This window comes from Colobus angolensis, unplaced genomic scaffold, assembly GCF_000951035.1.
Source record: "Colobus angolensis palliatus isolate OR3802 unplaced genomic scaffold, Cang.pa_1.0 Scaffold56, whole genome shotgun sequence".
Classification (NCBI taxonomy): Eukaryota; Metazoa; Chordata; class Mammalia; order Primates; family Cercopithecidae; genus Colobus; species Colobus angolensis.
This window is the reverse complement of record NW_012119154.1, coordinates 4,569,186-4,579,534: the sequence shown is the minus strand read 5'-3', so window position 1 is coordinate 4,579,534 and position 10,349 is coordinate 4,569,186.

Sequence of the window (10,349 nt, the reverse complement as noted above, 5' to 3'; positions counted from 1 at the left end):
CATGTGTGTTTGTATGTGTGTGTGCGCGCGCGCGATTGTGCCTCCAGCGAACCGGGTGATGCCTCCCAACAGTGCCCTTCCTGCGTCCCTGCTCCCCTCCAGGTGGGGTTCTCAGGATGGAGCGCGCCGTGTCTCCACCCCGGGACCGCACCGCAGTGGCGGGGAGGGAGGCGAGAGCCCTGGTTTTCTTCTGTGCTAGCACCTGCAGAGACTGGAGTAGCAGGAGGAGCGTGCTGGTCCCCGTGCTCTGCTTGTCCGTGGTTTCCTGCACCCCTGTGGAATGACTGGGAAAGGGAGGCAGAAGGGACGTGCTTTGTGCCTGGGTGAAAAAGCGTTAGCACGTCTGCTCCGATTACAGTAATTCTCTAAATAACATAGTTCATTTCAAAGTTTGGTGTTTCAGAACACCACCACCATCAACAAAAAACCTGCCACTTGTCATCCTGGGCGACTGTACATACTCCTGCCCCAGTTTGTGCCTTGCAACCTCCATGTCTGTAATGGAAATTTTGTTTAAAAACAGTGGCCAGGCGCGGTGGTTCACGCCTGTAATCTCAGTACTTTGGGAGGCCGAGGCGGGCGGATCAGGAAGTCAGGAGTTCGAGACCAGCCTGGCCAACATGGTGAAACCCCGTCTCTACTAAAAATACAAAAAATTAGCCGGGCGTGGCGGCGCACGCCTGTAATTACAGCTACTCAGGAGACTGAGGCAGGAGAATCGCTTGAACCCGGGATGCGGAGGTTGCAGTGAGCCAAGATCGCGCGGTTGCAATCTAGCCGGGCCGACAGTGCGAGACTCCGACTCAAAAAAAATAAATCAATGAAATAAAAAGAAAGAAAAAATACCCTCGCCTCTTTTAATGTTAATAGCAATTTACATTATTATCATTATTTCCTCTTCAGGTCCCTTTTGAAGTTTCCTGCTCACTTCCCCCTCACAGTTGAGAAGCCTAGTTGTGGACACGTGGAAGGATGGGGCTGTGGAGGAAAGGGGCTCAGGAGGCACTTGGAATGGTGGTAGTGTGTGTGATCTGCCATCGTGAGGAAGACAAGAACAGATGTGGCACTGCTGTTTACTTTTTGTTTTTTGTTTCAATTTGTTTTTCAAAAGCAAGCCAGAGGGAAATACAAGTGTCAGTGCGAGGAGAGCAATGCTTTTTGGAGAGGTGGTTGGTGGGATATTTTGTCCTGCCTATTTAATAGTCTCCAGATCTTAATGACTTGGGGCTCTTAAGGATGTTTGTGAGATTTGAATCATATCCTGGAAAGTTGCTTATCTCTGTTGCATGGACGATATTACTTGGTTATCTCTTCCTGTAGATTGTTTGGAAATGTTCAGATTTGCTTCCATCTGAAACATAGCAGCCAGTTATTTGCACGAAACTCAACTTGGAGGAAGAGGACTTTTGAAGTATGGAAACCGAGTCGTTTCTATATTGATATTGTACATATAGGACTTTCTGAGTCACCTGGGCTTCCTGGGAGATGTGTTACTATGCTAGTGGAAGTTGCACTTAACTTTTGAATCCTTTTATTTCTCAAAATAGTCCTAATGTCTACTGTTGCCTCTCCCTTTCCCCTTTCAATTCGTGAAAGCTGAAAAAGAATAGGTAGAATGCGTAGGTACAGGGAGATGTGAGATGACTAAATCTGATTTCAGTTCTTGGTAATTATGTCTTGTTAATGGCAACTCAAGGTGCCTTGTCAGTAACAGCATTTTGTTGGTGTGTTGAGCAATCACTTTTATTGCTTTTTCTTCAAGTAGCTTATGAGACCAACAGAACTTTTACCCTGGAATACAGTTATTTTATTATTTACTTGCTGGGGAATAATATGTTACCTGCAATGTGTATTAAAGGATTTATTCTTTGGAGTGGATTTAGGAGGCATTGGAGTAACATGCTTTTGCATTATTTTAAACCCATTGTGGTGTTTAGATTAGAAGCAAGGTTGAGAAGAAGCACATTTAATGCCAATAATAATGCCCATGTGATCGCAGGCTACCTAGGTGAAATGTTGCATTATGTACACTCCTGAGCATGCTTAAGTGATGTCTCATCTTTCTTGAGTTTGTTTACTGCGATTTATAGCTGTCCGCCTATGTTTGTTCTTACCACAGTAGACTCACCATTTTCCAAGTCTACCACTGACTCCATAAGCATTGTCTGTAATTGTTAACATCTCAGTGTCAGGGTTTCTATTTCCCACATTGTGTTCTCTGAACGATGGCTGAGGGTCCATTAGTGGTTTGGAGAAGATTTATGATGACTCTGTGATTGCAAAATTCTCCCTTCTGTAGGGGTCTTATGAAAGGAGAGCTGGATTAGTGAAAAGGAAGAGAGAAAAGGATAAAAATAGAAACTTTGAAAATGTAGTCATTCGTTCATTTGTTCAATTAATTTATCTATTCAGAGACTGTTTTATTGAGCACCTACTATGTGGCAGGCACTGTTCTAGGAGCTGGAGCTACCACCCTTCCCTGGTCCAGGGAAATGCCTTAGTGCAAATAGCCAACTGACTCATGCTGCCTTTCTTTCTGGGCCTCATAGCATCTTCCTTTGGCAGTTCTTTTCAAAGTGCCCACAGCTAATGACAAATCTATAGCAACCAAGTTCTTGGTTCATCCTCTCAGGCTGCTGTGCAATTGTAATGCTCTTCACCAGCTCCCAGGACTTAACACCAATCACCCACTAACAGTTTGTACCCTGGTGTCCTCTTGCGTGTTCTCAAGTTACTGTAAAACTTATATTTTAACATTTGGCATCATATTCTGCCTTTATTTGTAGCCTCATCCTCATGCCCTTAGGAAGGCAGTTTGGGCCAGAATACAAAATAAATGACATAAAGAGAGGTCACAGAGTAGAAAACTGCATGATGGGAACGTGCTGAACTGAGGAGAGTAAGTTCAGGACATTTGGCTCACACTCACTGGATGAGAATGTGAAATACTTAGAGTATGGGGAAGACATGCGTTAAGGGCTTTCTGTCATTCATTACAGATATTTAAAGAAAATATTTCAGGCACAATAACATTGTATAGATTTACAGGATGGCATTGAAGAGTCACAGTGCGTCGATACAAATGAACAACAATAAAAAATCCAGAAAGTGGCAAGTGCTATGAAGGTTAAAAAAAGGTGATGAGATAAAGGCAAGTATTTGTAGGAATAATTTTAAGTGTGGGTCTAGTGTCTTTACTGCTATTCACATTTTAACTTAGAGCACTCTCTTATTACCCATCTTATCACTCATCTAGAGTGAACTAGGGGGAGAGTAAACCTCAAGAACTTGGGGAGGCACATGACATAGCACCTAGTTGGCTAGGATTAGAATTTCAGACTGGGTTCTGGTGGCCCAGAAGGATTTTAGGAAGGGAAGTGATCCTTATTAGGTCACTCTGGCTTCTGTGTAGAGATGAGATTTTCAAGGGGCCAAAGCATGAAGCAGGGAGACCAGTTAGGAGCCCAGCTGAGTGGTTTAGGAAAGAGATACTGGTGGCCTGGGCTGGGGGTTGGCAGAGAGTTGGAGAGATGGGGTAGATCTGTTGTGGAGCGGATGGAAATTGCCGATGAATTTGATGTGGAGGTGAGAGAGGGGCATGGATAACCCTTGATTTGTGGGCCTGAGAGAGACTGGGAGGTTGAGACGTCCTTTGTGGAGATGAGGATCACAGGAGGGGAATGTGTTTGTGGGGAGGGTGAGGTTTGGTCAAACAGCCAAACACTGTTTGGACTGTGTTCAGTTTGAGATGCCTACCCCTAGTAAGACACTGGCTGTATGAACTTTCATTTGCCCTAAGTCTAACTTTACTCTCAAACTAAAATGGAACTATTTTGGAGTTGCTGATAATATCAAGTATCTGAGGAAATAATTTCTAATTGGATCTAGAAATTGTTATTTAAATATCTAAGGGTTGCCATTCACTTTTTCTTATTTGGAGAAAAGAAGACACTGCAAATGTGGAACCAACCTCCAGTTCTCTTTTTGGTGATTGGCGGGGTTGTAAGAACTCAATAAAATGCTAAAGGACAACAAATCTTGACTAGGATTAAGGAAGACAAGGCTGGTGCATTGGCTCACACCTGTAATCCCAGCACTTTGGGAGGCTGCGGTGGGAGGATCTCTGGAGCCCAGGAGTTCCAGACCAGCCTGGGAACCATGGTGAAATGCTGTCTCCACAAAATAATAATATAAAAATTAGCCAGTTGGGGTGGCTTAGGCCTGTAGTCACTGCTGCTCAGGGGTCTGAGGTGGGAGGATTGCTTGAGCACAAGAGGTCAAGGCTGCAGTGAGCTATGATCACACCACTGGACTCCAGCCTGGGCAACAGAGGAAGACCCTGTCTCTAAAGTAGACGTTTATTTGGGGAGGAAGAGTAGTGTGGACTTCAGATTCAAATCTTGATATCAACACTTAGCATGCATGTGACCATGGGCTAGCTCTTTAATTGCACTGGGCTTCTGTTTTTCTCTTCTGTTAAATGTGGGAAATGATGCTACTCTTTTCATTAGTTAAATGTGAAGATTAAATGAGATTATCGGTGTATAAGGGACTGAGAATAGTACATAGCAAGATACCAAGAAGTGGTAGCTATTATTAGATCTTCAATTTGTCTGTTTTTAAGTAGGCACTTTCTGGTCCATAAAATTCTTGGTTTTTATTCTGAGTGCTGTGGTTACCCTGGGACCACATTAACATAATTATCATAGAGTTCTTTGGGGAGAAGATGATTACTTTATTTTGAAGGATCCTTTTAAAACTTGGCACCAAACATTTACAGCTCCCCTTCCCAGCCTCTAATTCCTATCTTCCTTTCCTATTTTATTTCTCTCTATATACCTTGCTACTATCAGACATGCTTTATATTTTGCTTTTTTTGGTCTCTCCACACTAGAGTATAAGCTCCCTGAGGACAGATAATTTTTTCTGTCTTTGTTACTGCTGTATCTCCAGTGTTGAGAACAGGGTCTGGTATACAGTAAGGGTAGAGTAAGTGTTGTCAAATGGATAAAAAAATGAATGAATGACAGAGAAGGAAATCAGGGCTTAGTTCTATTTGAGCCAGTGTTAGCTATTATTAATATTAGAAGTCTTGGTTCTGTACCTGCTCTTCACCTTGTCTTTGTGTTGCTGTGTTTATCATCTGTCCTGCTCTCTGCAGTCTTTGGTTCTGGTTCAGGGAGTATGACTCTTCTTGTGACATGCCCACCCTGATTTAAGGCCCACCACAGCTCACCCATTGGGGGCCATTAGTGACCAAATATCCAGGGCTTGCTTTTGACTCTATCTGGATTAACAACATATGTTGAGTGTTTAGTGTTTAGCCCCCAGCATTTTGGGGCTACTTATCCTAAATTAAAGCATCACTGGGGTATATATCAATTTTTAAAGCCACCTTGAAGGACAATAAGTGCTTTTTTGAGGATCCCAATAATTTTAGAGGGAATTGGTGTTAACGGGGTTGAAAATCACTGCTCTGGGCTTTGTATTCTTGTCTGCATGTACATAGGAAGTATCTGCATATCTTCCTGTCTAGTCTGCCAGACTGTTTTGAGGCTACATGCTAAAAATCCTTTAGGGACACTAGATAGTTTCATTGATGGTAATAATAAAAGGGATGGTTGCCTAGGTTACAAAACAGTGTATAATATTGTTTATTCACTTATGGTTCAAAATACTTGCTTTGTATTAACCACTCTCTGCAGAATCTGCCCTCCCCTTCCTTTGAAAGTGTATATATATTTGAGGAGATTCACACCAAAATGGTTTTCTTTGGTTGGTGGGATTATGGGTGATTTCCATTATCTTCTCTTGTCTGTTTTCCCAAGGTGAACTTGTGTCTGTTTTGCAGTTTGAAAAAGTTGTTGAGACACAGAAAAGCTGCTTGTGCCTTTTCACGTCGTCTCTTTAACTGTGAGTTTTGTGAGTAAATCTCAAGTCTAATCTGCATTGAGAAAACTACACAAATCATATACATATGCAGTTCACTGAATTTTCATTAATGGAACACACCCACATTAAGAAACAGCTGCCAACATTCCCTGTCCCCTGCAGCCCCTTTCCTTATGGTATCTCCCCGCATGAGGTAACCGCTGTTGCCACCTCAACACCATTGAATCGTTTGGTCTCCTTTTGAACTTCATATCGTGTAATACGTGATCTGTGTGTCTGGCTTCTTTCTCTTAACATTATGTTTGGGAGGCTCACGCATGTTTCTGTGTATAGTTGTGGTCTGTTGATTTTCATTGCTATTTGGTATTCCATGGTATGAATATACTAAATACATTTGTCTATTGTAGGTTGGTATTTGAGTTCTTTTCAGTTTTTGACCCTATTCGTAGGGTCATAATGCTGTGAACATTCTACTACCTGCGTTTTGGAGAACATATGAGTGCATTTCTGTGGATATACACCTAGGAGTGTTTGCTCACGTCCAGCTTATTAGATACTAGCAGAGAGTTTTCCATAGTGGTTGTATGCGTTAATACTTCTACCGAAAGTGTGTAGAGAGAGTCCTGTGTGTACCACATTCTCATCCACGCTTGATATTGTCTCTTGTTTTCATGTCATCCAATTTTAATATGCCTTTCCCTGATGACTACTGAGGTTGAGCATGTTTTCATGTATTAATTGGCCATTTGGATGTCACGTTTTGCAAGTTGCTCTTTAAGTCCTCTGCCCATTTATCTGTTGGGTGTCTGCCTTTTTCTCCTTGACTTTTAAGAGATGTTTATATATTCTGAGTACGTGCCCTTTGCTGGACGCCAGGACACAGGTGCCTGGGCACTGCATATATAGAGACATGATGTATCATGCAGGTATTACGTCCTGTGGATATACCACAGTTTGTTTATCCATTACCTGTAGGACGACTTGTGGGCTGTTTCCAGTTTTTAACTATTACAGATAAAGCTGCTTATTTGTGTTCAAGTCTTTGTGTGGTCACATGCTTTTATTTCTTTTGGGTAAATACCTAGCATTAGAATTGCTGGTGTATCCATCCTGTGTAGAAAGTGCTAACCTGTTTTCCAAAGCAGCTGAACCATTTCACACTGCCACCAGCAGTGTATATAAGTGAATACATGGCTCCCCATCTTGGCCATCTTCATGTTGCTACCCGGAGAGCTTTTGGAAAACAGGACTGCCACTTCCTCATGCGCATGGCATTGCTTCTGAGAGGGGCAGTCTAGGGAGAAGCTGTGTAGTCCTTCTTACCTTTCCAGCTTTGCCTCCTTTTGGCCAAATGACCTTGGGCAAGTTATTTAACTATTTGGGGCTTGGTCGCTCTGTCTGTAAAATGATACGAACCTGGCAGTGTTGTGAAGCCACCACAGGCACGAGTCCTGTGCTTGGTGCACAGTAGGTCCTCAGCAGGAGTTTGTGACTGAGAGTCTTGTGTTTTAGATTAGTGAGTAGTTTTCTGGAACCTGGGGGTGCCTTGGTGATCACTTACGCCCCAGCCTTGGCAAATCTGCAGGTGTCTTAGCCCTGCCTCTCATTACATGAGGACCCAGTTAAGCCATTTGATTTGCCCAGTGGCTGTCTGTGTTTGCTGCGGTTCCTCAGAGACTGCTTGTGGACCATTGTCTGAGGACTCTGGGAAGAAGGAAGCCACATGGGCCTTTGTGTCCTGAAAGAAGGGTTGAAATGATTGTGCCGGAAATGTGGGAGGCTTTTTGCAGTTCTGCCTGGCTCCCACTGATGCGATCTGGGGCCAGGCCAAGACAGAATTGAAAAGAAAACCATCCAAAATTTGAATTTTGGTAACCTAGACTGGATTGAATATGGTCACAGCCCAAAAAGTGCTTTATTTGTGCCTCATGCAATGATATCAATAATAATGATAAAATTAGGAAACATAATATATGGTCTTTTGTTGCAAGTCTGTTCCTTGAAGGTCAGAGAAGGCATTTGCAACATGAATAATCTTTTCTTTTGGTGGTGTAGTTTTTAGGAGACTATTTATGTTTTTGTGTGGTTTAGTCCCTTTCTATAAATATATTGATGAAAATACAAAGAGTTGAAAAGCAACCAGTATCAGTTTTTAGTCACTTTTTCCAGGATGTTTTAAGTGTTTATCTGCACAGCCAGCCTTGTGGCCTCTGCAGGCTGCCATGAGGTGGGTGGGTGGGATTGGACGTATTTTGGAAAGTGGTGGGGTTCAAGTTCTCCTTATGTGTGGGTGGAACTGGGGGCTGTGTTCTGGCCTTGTGTTCAGGGCAATCGAGTGGATTAGGTGACTGATGCAAATGATCCTCACTCAGCCGTCTCTGCAGTTCTCACTCCATCATCTGTGTGGGCTGCTAACAATGCGGTGAAAACCACTGCTACAGTTTACCTGGGCCTTTCAGTTGTTGAGTAGAGTCTGGACAGAGTCGGGAAACTTTCTTTTTTCTTTTCGAGACAGAGTCTGGCTATGTCGCCCAGGCTGGAGTGCAGTGGCATGGTTTCCACTCACTGCAACTTCCACCTCCTGGGTTCAAGCGATTCTTCTGCCGCAGCTTCCTAAGTAGCTGGAATTACAGGTGCCTGCCACCACACCCGGCTAGTTTTTGTATTTTTAGTAGAGATCGGGTTTCACCGTGTTGGTCAGGCTGGTCTCGAACTCCTGACCTCAGGTGATCCTCTTGCCTTGGCCTCCCAAAGTGCTGGGATTACAGGTGTGAGCCACTGTGCCTGGCCCAGAATTGGGAAACTTTCTAAGCCCTGAGTGAGGTGGCAGCACCATCCCCCAAACACATTCCTCTTTGCGTGAAATTATGCCTGGTGGAATTTTTATATCCCAGATATTTTTTAGCGCTTTATATGTATATGCCAAATGCCATGTGAGAAGCAGGAGACAGGAGGGAATAAGCACAGGCCCTACCTTAAGGAGCTGACAGTCCATAACAGAGGGGAGCAGACTTTTCTGTAAAGGGCCAGATAGTAAGTAGGTTAGATTGTGGGCTATACAGTCTTCATGGCAACTACCGGGTGCTCCTTTGTAAATAAGTGTATGTATCTGTGTTCTAATAAAACTTTATTTATAAAAGCTGGAGGTGGGCTGATATAGTCTGTGAGATGTAGTTTGATCATCCCTTCTCTATAATTACATTTAGATTTCTTATGCAAGTAGTTGAGGCAGTCCAGTGTTGTGGCTAAGAGTGTAGATTCTGAGGTCCAGTAGCCTATTTTTAAATCCCAGCTCTATTCTTTACCTTGGACAAGCTATTTGACCTCTGTGTCGCAGTTTATCTGTAAAATGGGAATAATATGGTGTCTGTGTCATAGAGTTTTGGGGATCAGCTGAGAAGCTGTGTGTAAAGGCTTTAGGACGATGGCTGGCACATGGAAAGCACTCATTAGGGTCAGGTGTGGTGGCTCACGCCTGTAATTCCAGCACGTTGGGAGACTGAGGTGGGTGGATCACCTGAGGTCAGGAGTTTGAGACCAGCCTGGCCAACATGACAAAACCCTGTCTCTACTAAAAATACAACTATTAGCTGGGCATGGTGGTGCACGCCCGTAATCCCAGCTACTCGGGAGGCTGAGACAGGAGAATCGCGTGAACCCAGAAGGAAGAGGTTGCAGTGACCCGAGATTGTGCCACTGCACTCCAGCCTGGGCAACAGAGCAAGACTCCGTCTCAAAAAAAAAAAAAAAAAAAAACTCATTAGATGCAACAGTACAGGTGGTGAGTGCTACTGCAGAGGAAGCACCTGGGAGTGGTAGCAGCAGCTCCACTTGGGAATAAAGGGCAGAAGTGGCAGGTGGAGGAAGACCTTCTAGAATGTTGAAGAGTTCATCCTGCAGACAAGGGCTTCAGCAGGGCGTCCCTGGTAGAAGGCTCTGTGAGTACAAATGTTTGGAGGCATGAAAGGAGATCGGTTTAGTATGACTTGAATGCAGGTTGTATGTGGAGTGTGGCCAGAGATGAGACTGTAAAAGACAGACTAGGCTAAAAAAGGCTACTTTCTGAAGAACCTCTTTTTTTTTTTTTTTTTTTTGAGACAGAGTCTCGCTCTCTCGCCCAGGCTGGAGTGCAGTGGCCCGACCTCAGCTCACTGCAAGCTCCGCCTCCCGGGTTTACGCCATTCTCCTGCCTCCGCCTCCCAAGTAGCTGGGACTACAGGCGCCCACCACCTCGCCCGGCTAGTTTTTTGTATTTTTTAGTAGAGACGGGGTTTCACCGTGTTAGCCAGGATGGTCTCGATCTCCTGACCTTGTGATCCGCCCGCCTCGGCCTCCCAAAGTGCTGGGATTACAGGCTTGAGCCACCGCGCCTGGCCCTGAAGAACCTCTTAAGCCACTGAGACCACAGATCACAAAATGTCTGTGTTACCACAAGGGTGACACCGGCGCTGTGTGTT